We start from the raw sequence: 20841 nt of genomic DNA, 5'->3' as shown, positions 1-20841 counted from the left end.
ACATTTCTTTCAAATTGTTTAACCAGTTAAACATATTGTTTGACGGGTTAACTGATTAAATTGGAGGTGGAATGGGGGAGGGGCACTCGAGCCCTGCTAGGCTTTGCATGCCACTGGGTTGGAGGGGTGCCCCCCTTCTCCTCCCGCAGGGCTGGAGTGACAGCCTGCCTTTAGCAGGCAGGGAGCTAATCTAGCCCCTCCTCCTGGGTAACCGGTTCATTCCCCAGTGCAGTTTATTTTTTAGAGGGACTTGAGGAAGTTACAGGAATATTCCCCATGTAGCTCAATTAAGTTATTATGCAAAGTGCTACATTTGCAGCGAAAAGAAAATAACAAATTGTAGGTGTTAGTGGTAAGCCAAGATATTAGACAATCAGCTAGTCTCCCTTCCTTTGTGGGAGTGAATAGTAGATAGTACTTTTTTCACACCTGCATATAGTTAGCCAGTTGAATTCTTGGCTGCAAGAAAGCCATTAAGTTGTTATAGCTTTAAAAACAAAAAATACCAAATACTTTTATGATCAGTGATGATCTAAAGTAAGAGGAATTGAAATGTAGGCTTCAGAGTTGGGGAAGAACTCTTTGCCTGATCTATAGAAATGTGGATGTGAATGCAAATAGGATGCAATATCCATGGCTCATTTTTACAGATATGTATGTGAATACAAATTTTGTATTTAGAACCCTGCACATTTATGGATATACACTTTATATCCATGGGTCTGCCTCATCTGCGGACATCAGTGCAGATATTCTCAGCTAATTTTTGTGGATATAGATGCGGATGCCGATACAAAGTTTGTATCTGTGCAGAGCTCTACTGATGTATAATCTTGCATAATTAGCTATGGTTTTATTATGTATTTTCACTTTTCTCTCATGCATCAGTTACTGGACAGTCTTAGAAGCAGATTAGATTTGGACTTGATAGACCAGTGGGCTGGCTCTATGTGGCAAATCCCATCTCATTGCAGTACTTAATAGAATAATAATCCAAAGGGGAAAAGTAAATTTGGACCAATTTCACAGCTGTTTGTTACTTTATGACAGTGTAATAGCTCTTAACTCATTGTGACAGAACTGTTTTGTTAAGAACCAAACAGCTGTTTGCTTTCTTTAATCACTCTTTAGATAGCAGCAAACTTAGTGATGGGTTTAGTTTGTTTTGTTTTTTTCTAATAACCCTGGAGAGTTCTATTGTTTTCTTTGTCATACTTCTCTCCTTAGTGTTGTGCTCCTGTTAATACGGGTAGAACTTTTCTAGTCCAGCACACTCTGGTCCAGCAATATCCGTGATCCAGCATGATTTCCGTTATCTGGATGTCCAGCCAATTTTCCTGCAGTCCCATAAAGTGTGTTTAAAGCCGCTAGTTCTGGCTCTCAGTGATCTGTGCTGTTATTTAGCTCTAATTTACCCCTAAATGGCTTCTATGAGCCCAGCAAGCAATGGAAGTGTGGTAATGTTGCTATACAATATTGACCTCCTGTGGCCCAGCAAACTCTCTGGTTTGGCACCAGTCAGGTTCCGAGAGTGCATGGCTACAGAGGTTCAACCTGTATAAGCTATTTATATCAGGTAGGCAATATTTTTTGCCCAGGGGCCACTTCAAAATTTTTTGAAGCAGCACTGTGCCACCCTGGAAGGGGCGGGGCCCAGATAGGAAGGAGCGGGACCTAAATGGAAAGGGTGGGGCTACCCCATTCCTAAACCATAAGTGGTCTGGGGATGGGAGAGCCCCTTTGCCCCCCCTTCCCACTAGGCACCCATGTCCTGGAAGAGGCTTGGCATGCTCCCCCACCCTCAGGCCAATCAGGACGTGGGGGCGGGGGAGCACAGGAAACCTCCTCCTCCCCTGCAAGGAGCACGTGGCTAGGGCAGGCGAAGGAAGCTGATTGGACTGGGGGCGGGGGAGTGCGCAAACCCTACTCCTGACCTACCCCCTGCCCTGTGAGCAGCACCTGGTGCTTCACAGCACCATGTGCTCCTGGCAGGGTGTGAGGAGGCTTCACGTGCTCCCCTGCCCCCAGGCCCTAATTGGTTTGGGGGCGGAGCAGCAGCAGATTTTCCGTGGGCCAGATCCACCCGCTTGGCAGGCTGGATCTGGCCCGAAGAAGCCCTTTTGTCCACCCCGAATTTATATGGTCCTTCAGCATTCCCACCAGATCAACAAAAGGCATTTGGTTACCCAGTTTCTTTCGAAAGTTATATGTTTAAATATCTTTCCATTGTCAAAATGCCATAAATGTTTTCATCTTTATTCTATATTTCAGACAGGTTGTACAGGTGGAACCTTTCTAGTCCGGCACCTTTGGAACCTGACCAGTGCTAAATTAGAGAATTTTCCGAACCACAGTAGGTCAATATTGTGTAGCAGCATTACCAACACTTCAGTTGCTTACTGGACACTTATAAGACATTTCGGGGTAAGTTAAAGCTAAATGACAGAACAGTGAGTGCCAGGACTGGTGGCTATAAGCAAACTTTATAGGACCATGGGAAATTTGGCCACACCCATGATAAGTGGACAGCAGACTAAAATCATGCCAGACCACGGATGTTGCTGGATCAGAGAGTGCTGGACTAGAGAGGTTCAACCTGTGGATACATTTTTTTAATTTCTCAGAATTTGTCATGTTTTCACAGTATGACCTTCCATTCTTCCATTGTCAGAAAGTCAGACATAATAGAGAAGGGCTGCTTTGTATTACACGTCTGTAATCTAAAATATGATATACAAAATATTATGTTCATTGTTTGAAGAAAACATCAAATATTGTTATTCTTTGCAATTCTGCAGTTTTGCCCTTTCAATAATATATATGCAAGAGAAGTTATGCCCTTTAAATATTAAAATAGCACTTCTAAATTAACAGTAATCCTTCACGCTGGACCACCAAACTGTTATAGTACATGTTTCTATTTAAATGGAGTATATATAAATTCCTATGACCTCCCTCTCATAATATTGCTTATTAATATTTTTAAAGCCAAAAGATATATTGAAGGAATTTAGAATGAAAATATATGTTCAAACTCTGAAGTCATTATAATAAAATGACTTTTATGTGTTTTGCAAAGTTGACAAACCAATCAAGTTTACACAAGGAACAAAATCAGATGCCATTTCACAGTGAACATTTTTTAGCAGAGAACTATCTGAAAACATTGTTGGAAAGCTCCCAGGCAAACATCTGTACATTTTTTATGTAAAAGAATTACGCAAAAATAAAAAGTGTCTCAAGAATTATCATTAATCTTGAAAAACGTGCTTTTTGCAAAGTGGATTTTTAAGCTGTGTATTTCAGGAGTGGTATATTTTGATGGAGCAGTGGCAAGAACATAATTAACTTTGCATCAGCAGCCTTTTCAGTCAGGACAGAGCAGGATCTGCAAATGTGAATGGTCCTTGTATAGGAACATAAAGGGGGCAGGGAAGGCTCCATTTACTCTTGTGTATCTTGTGTCAATTTGGCATTCTGGTATGCTGCTGTTTCCAGCTAATGGGCGCTGCCTGTTGTCAACCTCCTCCCTTCTCATCAGGCTCATAGCTGTTCAAAAACCACATGGCCCCTGTAGCTTGTGCAAGGGTGGAGCAGGTAGGGTGTCTGCTTGAGAAGGCTGTTAGCTGGGAGTCAAGCAGTTAAGTCTCTTGGCCAGAGCCTGCCTCTGGCACCCTAACCCTCTGCTCCCCACCCCACATAACCCAAACCCTCTGCACCCCCATCCAGCAGCCCAATCCCCTGTCCCAGGTTACAGCCCAAACCTCTGCATGCTAGTCCTCTGACACAGGTCACGACTGCCTCCTTTACCCAAACACCCTCCTAGACTCTACACCCTCTCCTGCACCCCAATCCCTTACTGCAAATTCCTTCTGCACCCAACCTCCATCCCAGACCCCCACCTTCTCTATTAATATGGAAGAGTGTAGCCCTTGACTGCTTTCCAAATTCTTAAGAGTGGTGCCCTTCCCCCCCATCAAAAATTATTGCCCACGCCTGGGGTAGACAGTGCTTTGAAGTTGTGGCTCAGGCTGTATCTCAGGCTCTGAAGTCCACCCTTCTCCCGATGCTTCACATCTCGATCTCTAGCCCAAGTCACAACCTGAAAGAGTTGTCTACAAAGCTACTTTTAGAGCAGTAGTGTGAACCCTGCAAGCTGGTCTTGTCAAATGGGCTGGAAGACTTGTCATGGGCTGTGTAGATATACCCATTATGGGCAAACTGCTGACGTGCCCACTAATAAATGTTTTAAGGACATAGATCAAAGCTTTGGATTTGGATAAACAAAGCAAATTTCAGTATTTGAAGTCTGAATGTAATTGTTCTAAGACCACAGTCAAGTTTGGCTTCATAAGTGTTGTTCACTGTTTCTAAACCTGGAGTAACTTGAAAGTAAAATCTGTTTTCTCACAAAATTCCTTCTTTAGCCCGTAGTCTCTGGATCCTTGGCATTCTTTTCAGTTTTGTATTTTTTGTTCAATTTTTTCCAAGTGTTTTAAAAAAAACCATCGAAGTGAACTTTAATACTTTATTAATAGGGTTGGACTAGGAAATCCACAGAAATGTGTAAAATACATTTTCAGGGCATGGCATTGGCAGGGCAAGCTTCCCCTGACACTGGCCTGCCAGTTTGCCTCAATCCTATTTTTGGAAGGACCATTTCTCGAGGCTAGTTTAGTCTCTGTGGTCCATTCAGCCCTCGACCAGTCTGCTGAGATTAACAGCTTAGATGCATTTGCGAGGCAGATGCCTGCCTGTTGCAAATGTACATCAACAAGTTCTGTCATGTAGGTCACTGAATAGATGCCAGAAGAAAATGGCTGTCAGTCACTGATCTCGGCAGGTTTTAAATTGGTGAACTGAAGGTGGAAAGGACCCATTTACATAAGCCTTTGAACCATCTTGACTTTCAAGTTTTAATTTTAATAAAATAGCTTTAATCACTTAAAAAAAGATACATGAAATGCACTAGAGACACTACCCAAAGTGATGTAAAAAAAAGTTATGTTTCCTTTATATTTAATTTTTACTCTCTACATTTTTCTGTTTAAAACTGACACATCACATATATGAACAAGACAAGATGGGTGAGGTAATATTCCCCTGTAGGGAAACAGTTTTCACAAAGCAATCACTCTATAACCCATGTATCACACCACATCCTCACAGGAAACCTGACCAGCATTTTCAAAAGACAAGTCTGGGAACTTGAATTCCTTTGCTAGATGCTACAAATCATGGTCTGAATAAAGACACTGGATTTAAGGCTTATTACAATAATCTGTAATCCATTAACTCCCCTTTTTGTCCAGTGACTACAGGGCTGTAAATGAGCCACTTCACCTTGCATGGTCCCTTAGAATATGTGCAAACTATTTATAGTAAACTATCTGCTCAATCTCGCAAATAGCTGTGACATTCTGGGTATGTCTATACTAGTATTGGATATCTGCAGTAGCCCATGCCAGCTGAGTAGGATTCACAGGGCTCGGGCCAAGGGCTTTGTAGTTGCGCTGTAGCTGTTGGAAGTTAAAATGTTCTCCTACTGGTTTATATATGTTACTCTCTTGATGTCCAATTTGTATCCATTTATCCTTTGGCACAGAGACTGTCTGGTTTGTCCAATGTATGTGGCAGAGGGGCATTGCTGGCACATGATGGCATATACCACATTAGTAGGTATGCAGGTGAGGGAGCCATCATGGTGTGGCTTATGTGATTAGGTCCTGTGATGGTGGTGCCTGTATAGATACATGGAGAGAGTTGACAACAAGTTTTATAGTAGGGATTGGTTCCTGGGTAAGTGTTCCTTTGGTGTGGTGTATGGGCTGCTGGTGAGGGTCTGAGAGTGAGGGATCGTTTTCCAGGATGGGTTGTATATTGTCAATGATGCTCTGAAGGGGTTTTAGCTGAGGGCTGTTAGGCGATAATCAGTGGTGTTCTGTTGTTTTTCTTGTTGGGCCTGTCCTGTAGTAGGTGGGTGCTCATCTGGCTCTGTCAATCTGTTGCCTCACTTCCCCAGGTGGGTATTGTAATTTTAAGAATGCTTGATAAAGGTCTTGTAGGTATTTGTCTCTATCAGAGGTATTGGAACAGAATGTTTGTATCTTTGTCACTTACTCGACCATGTTACATTATGCTAGCATGAATACTGACCAAGGCTCTAACCGAGGGAGGAGGACTCACCACAAAGGATATTGCTGGCTGAGAGCTTATAAGAGTGGAAGTATGTCAGCCATTAGACTAAATGGTTGCTGGTGCTCTCCTGATACCAAGATCATCCTGAAGCAGAGTAATGCCAATGGCAACTCATCCCAGTTCTCTGTGACAAAAATGCCAGTAGGGTAGAAGGTGTAAAACTATATACTTTGATGTGGGTAGTCACAAGAAAGGAAATCAGTTTGCTTTCTGTCATGAAAATGAAGATGTTGAGCTGGTAAAATGTTTAGACACTTCCTGATAGGGAATGAAACATGTTTGTAAGGGGCATGTTTTCTCCAACTGAAGACAAGTTAACGGAGGTCTAGGCCATGTTGGTGTGGGTGTAGCCAGTAGAGATTGGAGAGCTATACTGGAAGGATGCCACTTGTAATGATATTGGATAGAAGACAGCCAAGAGGGAAGTCCAAAGATACAGTCCATGGACCAGATGTTGCTGGACCAGTCTGATAGCGTGAGTTTTGGAAGAATGCTGCAGAAAGTTGCCGACCCTTAATAGGGAAGTGGCAAGGACGAAGAAGAATAGATATAGATATGTATTGTATTACATTTAAGTTACAAACATTATATTTATTTGTTGTGATACATGCTGAGTAAATGGTGCAAAGGAAACGAGAGCAGCAACAAAATGAATACAGAAATAATAAAGCTGACAACTAGTAAAGCTGACAGCTAGCATCTGGCAATGCAGATGTGGGCTATGGAAGTGGGGAAGAGGAGGAGATGGATGCATGAGAGTAGTGAGAATTTGGAGAAGAAAAAACATGGTTTTGATATGGAAAATTAAGCCATTATCTTGTGATTTGATGTCCTGAAGTTGAGGCTGCTCAGCAGTTCACAGGGTTGGGCCCTAATGTGACATAATGAAATAAAGTTCCAAAAAACTGGAGCTAAGAGAGAAACATGCAGCATGTTTAGCATCACTGCCTGCTTATTCATTACACTTCCTATAATTGCAATAATCTGAATAACGAGTACAGGCTCTGGGATATTGAATAATGCTGAGGGGATATTTACATACACATATAGAGACTTCAGAAAGCTCTTGTACAATGGACACTCCAATAAATACAAGTAGGAACCTGCTTCTACTGAAGTCAGTCACACAGCTCCCCTGATAAAAGCCCTGCATGTTTTGCAGTGCGTCTAATAAACAGCATTCCTATCTTGCTATGAAAGCTTTATTGAAATGTAAGTGGAACAGTTGTAGGATAATTTTCCTCAGCTTTAAAGTAAATTGTTTAACCTTTAATCACATGTAGGGTGCATGCAAATTATCAGCAATCCTTGCAAATAACCATTCTATCAAAGGGTACAATCGCCATGCATTCTAATTCAAACAGTCTTTGTATATCCCACAAAACATTTTTACTAAACCAGGTTATATTGCAATCTTTTAAAAAGAAAAATTTTAAACACAGTTTACATTTACACTTATTTTCCTAATTGATGTCTTGGTATATTCATTAAAATATTTGTCTTGTACACTAAGGCATTGTCCACACTACCATGTTTTGTCACCAAAAACTGCTTGTTGGTGTCAAAACAGTGAGAATGTTCACTCTGCAATATGACTTTTGTTGGAAAAAATGCCTATTTTCGGTGACACAAAATGTAGACTCCTATGAGAACCTTTGTTTTCTTTTCCCTCCTTTATTGTTGACAAAGAGCCAAGGTAGACACTTCTGTTTGTATTGTGACAACTGGCTTCTACCAGCATCTCACAATGCCTGCCCTGATTGCTCTGCTCAGTGTTTTGATCTCTGCTGCCCTGCAACCATGTACCCCTCCCCTTTCAAAGCTCCAGAAACTATCTGGTAGCTGAGTAAGCAGCTCCGTTTGGAAAACAAAGATCAAATCATTAGAATACTCCAGTTCTACCATGCACTAGGAACTCAGTGACAGGCAGACTGAGGTTGCAGAGAGGGGTGAAACTGAGGGTAGAGACTGCTGTACTGTTTTGGCATTCCTCAGCACAGAGACCTCAGAAAGCTACTCATGGGGCTGTTCCCGGCAGTTGAGGAGGCTGTGGGAAAACTCTGAGGGAATCCCAAGATGTGCAGGAATCAACTTCGCCTTCCCATGACGTTGCACTGAGATACATACTCACAATGTGTTGCTCACACTGTTGATGATGGTGCCCCCAATGTGAACATGATCGGTCAACAGAGGGAGCAAGTGTGACCACCCATTGGCGATTTTTGTTTTGTCCACTATTAGGTGTTGACATATGTTTTATCAACAAACCTGGATAGTGTAGACCAGGCCTACACATGATGTGTCCTACATAGCCTTATGTACACAGTGCAATTCTGTTAATCATGCACAGTTTGTATAAATCTAGCTAAAACAACCTTGGAACTGTTAGCAATAATATTGGAGAACTCGGAGGATGGGTTTGGTCAGAGCATTGAAGAAGGAAAAACAGTGGCTCTCTTTAAAAAGGGAACAAGAAGGAGCAGAGAAATTATAGACCATTCAGCCTCACTTTAATACCAGGAAAGATACTGGAACAAATTATTCAACAATCCATTTGTAAACACTTAGAGGATAATAAAGTTAAAAGGAAATGCCAGCATGGATTTATCAAGAACAAATCATGTCAAACCAAACTAATTTCCTTTGTTGAAAAGGTTATTGGCCTAATGGATGGGTGAAGCAGTAGATACGATAAATCTTGAATTTTGAGTGTAGGGCTTTTGACACTGTTCCAGGTCACATTCTTATAGCAAGCTAGGGAAATGTAGTATAAATGAAGATACTATGAGATGGGTGTACAACTGATTGAAAGGCTGTTCTCAAAGAATAACTATCAGTGGTTTGCTGTCAGACTGCCAGGATGTATCTAGTTGAGTCCTGTAAAGATCTGTCTTTGGTCTGGTACTAGTCAGTATTTCACTAATGACTTAGACAAGAGAGTGGAGAGTATGCTTATAAAATGTATGGGTGACACCAAGCTGGGAGAGATTGTAAGCATTTTTAAGGATAGGTTTTGAATTCAAAATGACCCTTCACAAATTGGAGAATTGGTCTGAAATCAGCAAGATGAATTTCAGAAAATACAAGAGAAAAATACTATACTTAGGGGGAAAATACCCCAAAGGCACAGCTACAAAATGAGGACTAACTCGCTGTATGGTAGTAATGCTGAAAATGATCTGAGCGGTGAAGTGGATCACAAATGACAGTCAACAGTGTGATGCAGTTGTGAAAAAGGCTGCTGCTGTTCTGAGATTTGTTCATATAAGTGTCATGTCTATCACACAGAAGGTAATTATCCTGTTCTACTCAGCTTTAGTGGGGCCTCAGATGGAGTACTGTGTCCAATTCTGGCTACTAAAATTTAGGAAAAATGGACAATTTGGAGAAAGTCCAGAGGAGAGCAGCAAACAAGATAAAGTTTAAAAAAACCTGACCTATGTGGAAAGGTTAAAAAAAATTGTCATGTTTACGCTTGAGAAAAGAAGTCTGAGTAATAGTTTTCAAATAAGAGATATTATAAAGAAGAGAAGGATCTATTGTTCAACATGTTCTGTGAAGGCAGGACAGGAAGTAATGGACATAATTGCTGTAAGGGAGATTTAGGTAAGTATTAAGAAAAACTTTCTACCTATAGCAGTAATTAAACACTGCGATAGACTTTCCTGAGAGGTGGTGGAATCCCAGTCATTGGGGGTTTGTTTGTAAGATTAAGTTGGACAAACACCTGTTAGGAGTGGTCTGGGTTTACTGCCAGAGGCTAAAGTTGATGAGCTCTTGAGGTCCCTTCCAGTCCTACATTTTTATGATTTCATGATTCTGTATCACTGATTCACAGGTGTCATGTTATGGAAAGGATCACAACAATTTCAGACACCTTCTAAGAAGACACCTTCTGTTCTTAAGATCAGAATTCTTCCTGTGCCGTTAGAGGTATCATTTATGGAATGAACAGGGCTCAGCAATCCCTGTTTACCCTGGACCATACTTATGTATGGCCTCTATGTGAAATCTCAGAAGTTTGCTCTCTCTGACTAGTCAAGAATCCCCTGAACAGAGGGATTCTTTTGATTGGCTTTTTTGTGTATACTTCCAGCTGCCCGCTGGCCCGCTTGCCATGAAAGACACTGTCATCTTTCTTAACAAGCTCCAAAACAAAGTTTTGATTTGAGTTACATGTTCAAGCAGACTCTTTTTACTCCACCCCATTTGCACATCTTTATTATTTATTGTATTCTCAATAACTGATTAATCAGTAATCCCTGAACTGGCAATTTTCCTATGGAATGGAAAGGATTTATTTTCTGCTGGGGTGTGTTAAGGAATTGAAATGAAATTCTGGTTGGTCTTGCATTTCTTGACATGCCAAAGTGTTTGTTCTGTTAACATTACCCTTCTCCCTGTAAATCAGACATTCTTCTTGGGTTGCATAAAGTTATTTGTGACATGATTAATGCAGCAAGGTTAAAGAGGGATGACGTAGTGGCTCGTGCAAAGTTTACCTGAGAATTATCTCTAGCTCTCTACTGTTTAGTGTCTGTGTGAGTCATGTGCTGACGCATTGCCATCTCCTGTTCTTCAGCGGGGTAAGATCACACTTACCTCATTCTATGCATTTCTTCTTTTCATGCCAGATCTGATTAGAAGCACTTTTGTTTTAAGCCCTATATTTATGAAGCATTAAATATAATTTTTGCAGATAAGTGACCTAGCTTTTAAGCAGAAAGAGCCATTTGATATTTAAGGTTCACGCAACTGTGAAGACTCGGTGGGGATATTGTTGTCCTTAGATGAATTCTGCTTTTATCAACTTTAGCTCTTTTAAAATGCCAGACGATTTAATGATAATAGCTTGACAGCAGTAATGAGCTTCCCTTTAGGACCATATGCAGATATTGGCTTTCATTAGTCATCCTGATAGATGTGTACACACATGAAAGTTTATATTGTAAACACACAGGTAAATTTGTAGCAAAGCCACTAATGTTTCAATCCTGCTGTGGCTTTTCAGGCACCTGAGTTGAGGCCCAGGGAAGCGCACTGTAAATCGATTCCTTAACAAGGTTACAAAAAAGTTTAAGATAGTGGTGAAGATGGAACATGAACTTTATCCCTGCTAAATTTAAAAAACAGCAAATAGTACGGTAGCACTTTAAAGGCTAACAAAACTTGTTAAAAAGTTGACCGGATTTCTGAAGAAGTAGGCAGTGCCCACGAAAACTCATGATACCAGCTACATGTTTTGTTAGTCTTTAAAGTGCTACCAGACCATTTGTTGTTTTTTTCCTGTAACAGACTAACTTGGCTACCCCTCTAAAGTTTTTTATCCCTGATGTGTATTAAAATCTTGGATCTTCTCCAGCAGATGGGAGTCAGGCTTGTGATTAGCTTGTGATTAGCTGGCACATGGGATGTGTGGGGGTGTTCAGTATATAACCAGGTGAAGGCTCATGATTTCCCAAGTCTGGGCTTTTTCAGTCTCCTTTTTCTGTTATGTTCTATTCTTCTTTAAGACATCGATTTCGTACAGGCTCTTGGTAGTGTGTACTTGAGAGTTTGCCACTAGATTTGTTAGGCTTAGGGCATAATTCTGAGAGATGCCAACTGGTCTCAAGTTCCATTTAAAGAGATCACTGTGGGCATGAGGACAGTAACCATTGTGCAGAAGGCTTTCAGTCTTTTGTAAGCTTAGTCTTTTCCCTGTATCAGACTATCATGATGTCTTTGGCACACTCATACACCCAAGTTTAGCCTATGGTAGCACTGTGTCTGCAACTATGTGTATAAACAGCACACACTTTTTACACAACATAATCCAAATTAAGTATGGCAGTAGTGAAAAGTTTCAGCCAGCTGTTACTGTTCAACATGTCCATGCCCTAACAGGAGACACAATATGTTGGAAAAGATCTAAAATGTTTGATTAAAAAAAAAAAAGACACATTGAAACTTTAAAATGTCTCGTGATTCTTTTTTTTTTTTAACGTGCCAAACTCTTTCTATAAGCGCAGTTTCATAATTAATTTCTTATATTTTTAACAATAAAAAAGAGAGGGAACCAAAGTTTGTGTAGAGCATAGATAATGTTGGGACGGAAATGAATGACATCCCTCAGACTGATGTACGCTTGAAAATGAATGTTACTGTATTTATGAAATAAGTGATCGTGAAATTAAAAATTATTGTAATACATATATTCAAAAAGACAATGTTAAATTTCATGCGCACCTCAACATTGTTTTTACGTTTTTCCTACTTAAAATTATGAAATCTGCATTGGTTTCACTGAGTTATAGATAAAACCGTGAATATGTTAATGTTGAAAGAATTGAAAAATCTAACTCTGCACCATTTACTTGTGTGTGAGGTTTTTACATAATTTTCAGCTTGAGCAATGAAACAAGTCTGATGTGTTGCACTTTCTTGTTCTAATGCTAACATTATGTGAGCTGCAAAAGTTTCAGAAATGTATTATAAGTAGCTTTTCATTGAAATATTTTAAACTTGTTTAAAAAATTGTTTTATTTTTTTCCTTTTGTTCACTGAAATTAAATTAGTAGCATAAACTTCTTTAATAAAGTAAAAATAAAATATAAATAGATATTTTCACTGTATTATGTAAAAACCTATCACCTGAGATCTTGAGGAAGGACTTCAGCAGCAGCCCAGTTAATTTTCAACAGAAATTTCACTTGGCTACTTGAATTAAGTAGCAAACTATGTGCAAATAGGCCTATTCAGTGTTCCTTATGCAGCCAAAGCCCCTTCCTCATTTCAATGTGAGTTCTGATTAAGGAAGGGCCCAAAAGCAAGAAAGAGATATTACTAAAGACTATCCTGGCTCCAGTAGCTTAATAACAAGGGTAACGAGCCAAAATAACCAAGTTATTTTAATGGACAGGCAAGTTACGTTTATAGTGCATTGTCTGCTATTATATGATTATCTAATTCTTAGTTTCTATAAGGGGTTTGTATACTGCTTATACATGATATGTCTTATTCAGAACAAAAGTAACTTATTTTGTTCATTACTTTATAGTGTCTTGCCTTCTCATGTTGTTTGTCTGTAGCCAGTGCTACACAGTGCTTCACCATCACTATTTTTACTGTAATCATCAGGGTTGTTAATGTCCGAAGTTAAACAGTTTTTCCAGTTCAATGTTTCATTTTTAAAGCTTTTCTTGTGTTCTGTCAAGTGTTTAATATGCAAAAGGGGCCAACAACATTACAGTATCCCTCACTGAAGACATGTCTACACTGCAGTGTTTTTCCAGAAAAACTATACTTCAGCAGCAGCCCAGTTAATTTTCAACGGAAATTTCACTTAGCTCCTTGAATTAAGTAGCAAACCATGTGCAAAAACATTGCTATTGTGTGCTTTTGACAGAAAGTCAAAAGAATGGAGGGGTTTTTCCAACAGCAGTAAACCTCTTTCTACAAGGAAGAAGCCTTTTTCCAAAAAAGTTTTTTCGGAAAAAGGCATGTGTGGATGCAGAAGAGGGAGTTCTTTGAAAGAGGCCTCCAGGAAATAACACAGGTGCCCTGGTGGCCACTCAGTTCATGCTAATCACAACTTAAATGCGAGGTAGCATCCAAACAGTGTGGACGTTATCTTTCCAAAAAGCACATTGCTTTTTCCTTGCGCTTTTGCTCTGAGGACACTCTCTTTTGAAATAAGCTTTTCTGGAAGACCTCTTCCGGAAAAGATTCTTCAAAAAAAAACTTGCAGTCTAAATATAGCATGAGTCTCTAAGGCCATGTCTACACAAGGAAACTATTGCTCCATAACTCAATTCAACTTAACTCCCACCTCAACTTGAACCCTAGGAAGCACTGGGGAGTAATTAGTTCGAATAACTCTGGGGAGTAGTTATTTCGAAATAGTGGCATTGGAGTGTCCACACTGCCACTGTTTAAAAATAACTATTTTGAAATTAGTGTTATTCCTTGAGAAAAGCAGGAGTACAGATTTCGAAGTAAAGCAGCCCCTTATTTTGAAATAACGGACTTGGTAATGTGGACCCTCCGCTTATAAATTCAACCTAAGGGGGATTATTTTGAAATAAAGCCCTAGTATAGAGCAGGACTAAAAGAAACACTGTGCTATTTCCTCAAAAAAAAAAAAAAAAAAAAAAGCAGAAAAAATCTTTTATTAATGGGAGCAAGTGTTGTATTTCTATTGCCATTTGCAGTGTATAAATCACAATGGTGTAGTAATAAGACTAAAGGGAGGATGCAGATGACGTATGTATCTTTGTTAGATGGCATTACTCTTATGTGCTGTAGAGAATCCATGAAATCTGCTCTTCAATTGTTAGCTTAGCTTGCTCCCATAAATAAAAGGTGGATTTTTTTAGCACTCTTAGTATGTAAATTAATCATATGAGCAAAAAAACAACAAACATGACCCAAAACGAAACCAATAGAATTACACAACTGGTGCCATATATCATAAGGAAGGGGAAAGGAAATGATATTAAAGGAAGGACAGACAATCTTAAGCAGATAGAAACAGAGCTGCCAAAACCAGGATGCAGATACTCTTGGCAGTCAAGTGCATGCCAGTCAGTGGCAGTGTACAGATGTAATGTGGCTGAAAGATACGAAGAGAAGCAGTGCTAGAACCTAGAGTCAGAATCCAACATGCAAAGCACAGTATTTTACTGAGGAGAGTCATGTGTTGGGTCAGATTGCTCCCTTCTCAACTGTATCATTAGGATCTTGATTGAAAGTTCCAATAGAAAATGCAGTATTAATTACAGCAGCGTTGACTATCTGTGTTATAATTTGTGTGTGGGGTGGGGGGACATATGGCACCACCTTATCTGCCTCCTTTTAAGATTGCTTTTCCTTCTCCTTCTTGTGAAAGGGAGCATTAACCATGTTCGAAATGCCTGGCTACTGAGAAAAAGATATGCTCTAATGACCTGAGCACTGGACAAGGAGCCAGGAATGCCCAAGTTCTTTGAACACCAACACTCCGTTTGGCTTGGCTATGATGCTTGATATCTTTCTGTCTCAATAACTGTGTGTGAAATGGAGATGATAATATTATCAATAGTAGGAACATATAGGGGAAAATGAATCACAATTCCCTCCTTTTTGTTTTCAATTTAGTTTTCACTAATATTTCAAATTTCCAAAGAATTCCAAAACCCCAAAATTTCCAGTACTGTTGTTTACTGTTTGTCAAGTACTTTGAAGGTGAAAAAAGCAAAATATTATATGAATGAAATAAAACTATCGCTTATATCATGTTGTGAGAGATAACACTCAGTATACAAAAATCAGGAAAGAGACAGGACTTAATTCCGGGGCAGATGTAGTGTGGGACTGTAACTTTAGCAAAATGTGTTGGGCATTAAGGCCCTGAGCTGGGGCTATGCCACATGGTTTATAGATAAAGCCCATTTCTCTCGCTCTGCTCCCATTTCCCTTCCTTTCTCAATTTTGTGTATTTACACTGTAAGCTGTTGGGGGCAAGTGCTTTCTCTTATGTGTTTGGGCAGTACTAATTGCTCGATGATAATTCACAATTAAATGCAATATGCCAAGCTACATTACTTACAGCAATGAGATTTAAAAGGTCATTGGACTGTCTGGTTTAGTGGTGACGGCTAGATTGTACATTTTTGTTAGGTTTGAGGATTCTGTAATTTTTTTTTTCCATTGAAAGCATGTCCTTTATTTTATTGAGCCAGCATCCCTCTGTTAGGTATGCATGAGGTTTTTTAGCCAGGAATCTGTTGTTGTTTCTCCTACAAGACTTTTATCCTGGGGTAGTCCCTCCCTGTATGTGTGAAGTGTCAGCAGAGGTCTGTATCTATTTACTGTTACTACTGCAAGAAACTGCTTCGGAGAATAGGAAAACCCCTTTCATAATTTAAATATTACTTGATCTATAAAACAAAGTCTTTAAAAAAATCCAGCCCCTCACCATCAGAAGTGTTTCTATCTGTTTATTTTATTCAGGTTACTCTTTCTCCTTCCCTAAACTTAGGCTTTCTTGTCCACTTCACTGTGCATAGAGCAGCTACCAAATGCTACAGACCATGAGGAGGAACTGAGCTGTGGTAGATGAGAGGCTAAGGTGCTCGCCTACAAGCCTGCATACAGTGGGTTTTTGTCTCAATCTTTCTCAAAGGCAATCATATGCAGTGTTAGCCAGATCCCTCCCTTGGATCCCAATGTCTCTAATAAAGAGGTGCCATAAGCATTTTAGTGTAGGGGAACTTTGATAAAGAGGAGCCTTGTGATAAAGGAAGCAGCAGATATCACCAATATGATTAACTTAATGTGCTCTCATTTGAAAGCTTACATGTCTACTTTAAGATGAGACATGATTTGGAGCTATCAAGTGGTGCTGTTGCCATAGAAATGAGGGCAAACAGTGACACGATCCACACGTTACACCTTGAAATGAGGGCAAACAGTGCACTTTGAAATACAGGTTGAACCTCCTAAATCCAGGACTCTCTAGTCTGGCGGCATCCATGGTCTGAGGGTACGTCTAGACTACATGCCTCTGGCGACAGAGGTGTGTACATTAGACTACCCGGCATAGGAATATGAAGCAGCCATTTAAATAATCGCCACTTCATTTATATTTAAATGGCTGCCGCGCTGAGCCGATCAGCTGTTTGTTGGCTCAGCGGGGTAGTCTGGACGCTCCGCGGTCGACATCAAAGGCATTTGTTGACCTCCCAGGTATGCCCTGGGATCGGCTCAGCGCGGCAGCCTTTTAAATTTAAATGAAGCGGCGATTATTTAAATGGCTGCTTCATTTTCCTATGCTGTGTAGTCTAATCTACACGCCTCTGTCGCCAGAGGCACGTAATCTAGACGTACCCTCAGAGAGCCCTGGTGCTCAGGAGCGCAAGCCGGTCAGGAGTCCAGTGGCAGGGAGCCCCACTATCGGTAAAGGTGAGCCCCATTCTTGGGGAGGCAGCCGTGGAACTCCATCCTGGCGCGGCAGCAGTGGGGCAGCCATGGAGTTCCAGAGAGACCTGGGAAGCCCTGGCCAGGTAGGACAGAAGCACAATCACAGCGGCTGGGGAACTCTGTTCCCAGAGAGTCCCAGTTGGCTGGCAGCAGAGGGCCAGAGCCCAGCCCAAGCCCTGTAGCAGTAGGGCTGGAGCCAAGTGGCAGTGGGACTGGAGTGGAGCCAGCTGGAGGGGTGGGGGGGGCAGTGTTCTGGGAGGCCGGTGGAAGGGCACATCCCCTTATCCAGCAAATTCCCTCATTCAGGACGGGTCAGGTCCTGAGGGTGCCAGACCAGGGACGTCCAACCTGTATTGTTCCTGTTAGTTTAATGACTCTGTACTTTATTTCAAGACACAACATTGGATTTCTGTGTGGCTTCAAGGCATCCCAATAATCTAAAGGATAAAATAAAATCTAGTAGTCCGTGTGTACAGGTATCATTGAAATGTAGGCTTGCAGATGCCATGACTAGTCAACATCACCATTGCCACCTTATTTAGCGTTATGATCTCAGTGCGTTGCCATCATCTTCATTGCGTTAACATGTACACAGTTCTTTGCAGGGACTGGGCTCTTGACACACAGGCAGTAGTTCACCATCCACTTTTTTCCATCTGTGTTGCTGGGTTGATCCAACATTTGATCCAACATTTCACCTAAGTGTGAAAGAATCCAGATCTCGTTTGCAAAGATGCTCTTTAGACATCTTCTTCAAACCAGCCTTCACAGGTGTTAGTTGAGCTAGTGATTTGTCCTTTTTGAAGGTGAGATGGAGGTGCAAGCAATTCAAGTGTCCGTTTTGTTTCCTACGGTGGTCATACAGAACAATTATCAACTTTCCTGCTGCAGAAATTGCAGCTTGTCAGTCACTCTCTCCCAGTTTGGCAACAGTTTCCCCCCCCCCAATATAAAATAGGGAAGTGACAAAGTCATATTCTGTTAATGCGTGTAAAGGAGGGAGTATGTTGCAGAAGTCAGGAGTGAGTGCATCACAAATGACATGCAGAAGTATGAAGTGACTATCACAATCAACGTCCAGACACCCCAATTGGAGAAACACAAAGAATGAGAAATTGAATCAGCTGGCTGTGTACATTGTTGTTGTGTATAAGAATATGCCAAAGAGAGTGTTTTGTGAATGCTTGTAATGTTTTCAATTGGCTGGTCATTATAAGCTATGTGACAGACTGTGGTTGTAAATATGTGTCTTTACGTTTATAGACTAGCCGCATGCTCATGACTGGTTTTACAATTTCAGGTACAACTCATAGTAGCAAGGGTCTTCTCCAAAGCCAGCTATTTACATGAAGCTAACTTTATGCACCACTCCATTGGCCAGCCAGGAGTAGACAATGGTGGACCGTTAGAGTTAAGGGGAAAACATTGATATAATATGAAACTGAAAAGAAAACCCCATGGGCCATGTCTACTCTATCACTCATGTCAGCAAAACATATGTCACTCAAGGGTGTGAAAAATTCACCCAAAGTCACGTAAGTTTTGCTGATGGGAGTGCTCATATGACACAGCTGCTACCACTTGTTTAGGTGGTTTTATGCTGTTAACAAGAGAATCTGCCAATTTAGTGCAGCTGCATGAGTGATCTTACAGTGATGCAGCTGCATCGGTACAGCTGTGCTGCTGTAAGGTCACTTGTGTAGACATGTTCTTAGATTATGGCTACGCTAAAGAGCTTACACGGCTAGTGCAGATGCTAAGCCAATGAGAGAACTTTTTCATCAGCTTAAGTACTTCAGCCCCTGTGAGTGGCAATAGCTGTATTGGTGAGAGAAGCTCTCCTGTTGATATAGCCCTGTCCATATCAGTGGTTCGGTGAGTGTAACTTACATCACACAGTGGGACTGGCGTATGCACACCCCTGAGCAACACAACCACAGTCTGAGAGAAAGAAAGGAAAACCTGCAGATCCTTAAAAGACAAGGGGTTTGAAATGAAGGACATCTAGGTGGAGCGCTGTCTGTACCGATATTCCTTTTTGTGATAGAACTACATTAGAAACTGTTCAGAGGAAATAGGTAATGTATTAGAAAAAGATATTTAGCTAATATAGTAATTTAAAACATGAGGTTCTGTCTTTGTTTATTTTCTGTGTGACTTGTCTCTGTTTGCTTTCCGCTGACTCTCATATTTGAATCTGTCATTTTTCTATCAAAAACACCCTTTGTTTATTTTTATCCCGATTAGTTCCTTGTTGTGCACATTGTGTGTGTGTGTGTGTGTGTGTGTGTGTGTGAGAGAGAGAGAGAGAGAGAGAGAACGAGAACGAGAACGAGAACGAACACGAACGAACTGATAACTGGGGGCAAGTTTCATTCCGTTGAGGGTGATGAACCCACGTGGGGAAAAGTCTGAGTGTTTGGTAATTAAGAACTAGGGATAAATGGATCTGTAGAGACATGGGACTGGAATGGCTTCTTGGGCCACCCTGCAAAGAGTAAGTAGGCTGATGGAAGACACTATGAAACCTCTTCTGTATACTTATAGGCTACCCCAGTAGCTACCCTATGGCTGCGTCTAGACTGGCATGATTTTCCGCAGATGCTTTTAACGGAAAAGTTTTTCCGTTAAAAGCATTTGCGGAAATGAGTGTCTAGATTGGCACGGATGCTTTTCCGCAAAAGCACTCTTTGCGGAAAAGCGTCTATATCAATCTAGATGCGGTTTTGCGCAAGAAAGCCCCAATCGCCATTTTCACCATTGGGGCTTTTTTGCACAAAACAGTTTTTAGCTGTCTACACTGGCGCTCTTGTGCAACAACATTTCTGGAAAAGGGCTTTTGCCCGAACGGGAACATCAAAGCATTTGCGCAAGAAGCACTGATTATGGACAGTAGAACGTCAGTGCTTTTGTACAAAATCAAGTGGCCACTGTAGACAGCTGGCAAGTTTTTGCACAAAAGCAGCGCTTTTGTGGAAAAACGTGCCAGTTTAGACGCAGCCATAGGGTAGCTACTGGTGTCAGGGCTTGGATTTGTATCAGCATAGTAAGAAGCACCCCAAGTAACAAGGCTCCTTTGCAGCCAAGGGGAGCCATGGGAAGCGGTGTGGGCTGGGCCGCTGTTTCCCACGGCTCCCCTGGGCTGCAAAGAGTGAAACGGAGCCAATAGGAGCCACGAGGCTCTGTGGCCAAGGCTCTGGTAAATAAACAAACCGGGGCAGCCAATTAATTTGTTTCTCAAAGTGATTCTGCGGAACACTTTCAGAAATACCGTTCTACTAGACATACTAGGTGCAGCACTGTATGTACAAAAGCTCATAAATCGAATAGCATTACATTAGGTATTCACATACGTTTATATCTACCCACTAGGCAGTACAATCTACCCACTAGGCAGTACAAACTGAGGGCATGGAATATACTCCTGTTGGTGCCGAGTCTTCAGTGAGACTGACTGGTCATCAAATTTCAGTCAAAAAATAGAGAAAACTTGTGAGATTCTTTAAGAATTAAGAATATGTGATGTGAAAACTTTTCATGTTAGCTTATCACAAAATGTTGAAATTCACCATTTTTGCCACATGCTAAATAGTGCTGTCATTTCTGGGAGAAAATAAATCTTGCTCATGCAAAACCAATAGAAATATTTTAATACATTCTCTTTTGGTGGCTTTGACCAATAAACATCACATTAAAGAAATA

General features: G+C 40.9%; 2 protein-coding genes across 7 annotated transcripts in view; one reads left to right on the top strand and one right to left on the bottom strand.

Moving 5' to 3' along the window:
- The window catches only part of CMSS1 (cms1 ribosomal small subunit homolog), a 356232-nt gene that overhangs the window by 179848 nt on the left and 155543 nt on the right, over positions 1–20841 (top strand). The window lies entirely within an intron of this gene.
- The window catches only part of FILIP1L (filamin A interacting protein 1 like), a 297957-nt gene that overhangs the window by 166540 nt on the left and 110576 nt on the right, over positions 1–20841 (bottom strand). The gene's annotated exons all lie outside the window — the stretch shown is intronic.

This window comes from Pelodiscus sinensis, chromosome 1, assembly GCF_052426305.1.
Source record: "Pelodiscus sinensis isolate ZL-2025 chromosome 1, ASM5242630v1, whole genome shotgun sequence".
In the NCBI taxonomy this organism is placed as follows: domain Eukaryota; kingdom Metazoa; phylum Chordata; order Testudines; family Trionychidae; genus Pelodiscus; species Pelodiscus sinensis.
This window is presented reverse-complemented; position numbering and strand designations above follow the sequence as displayed.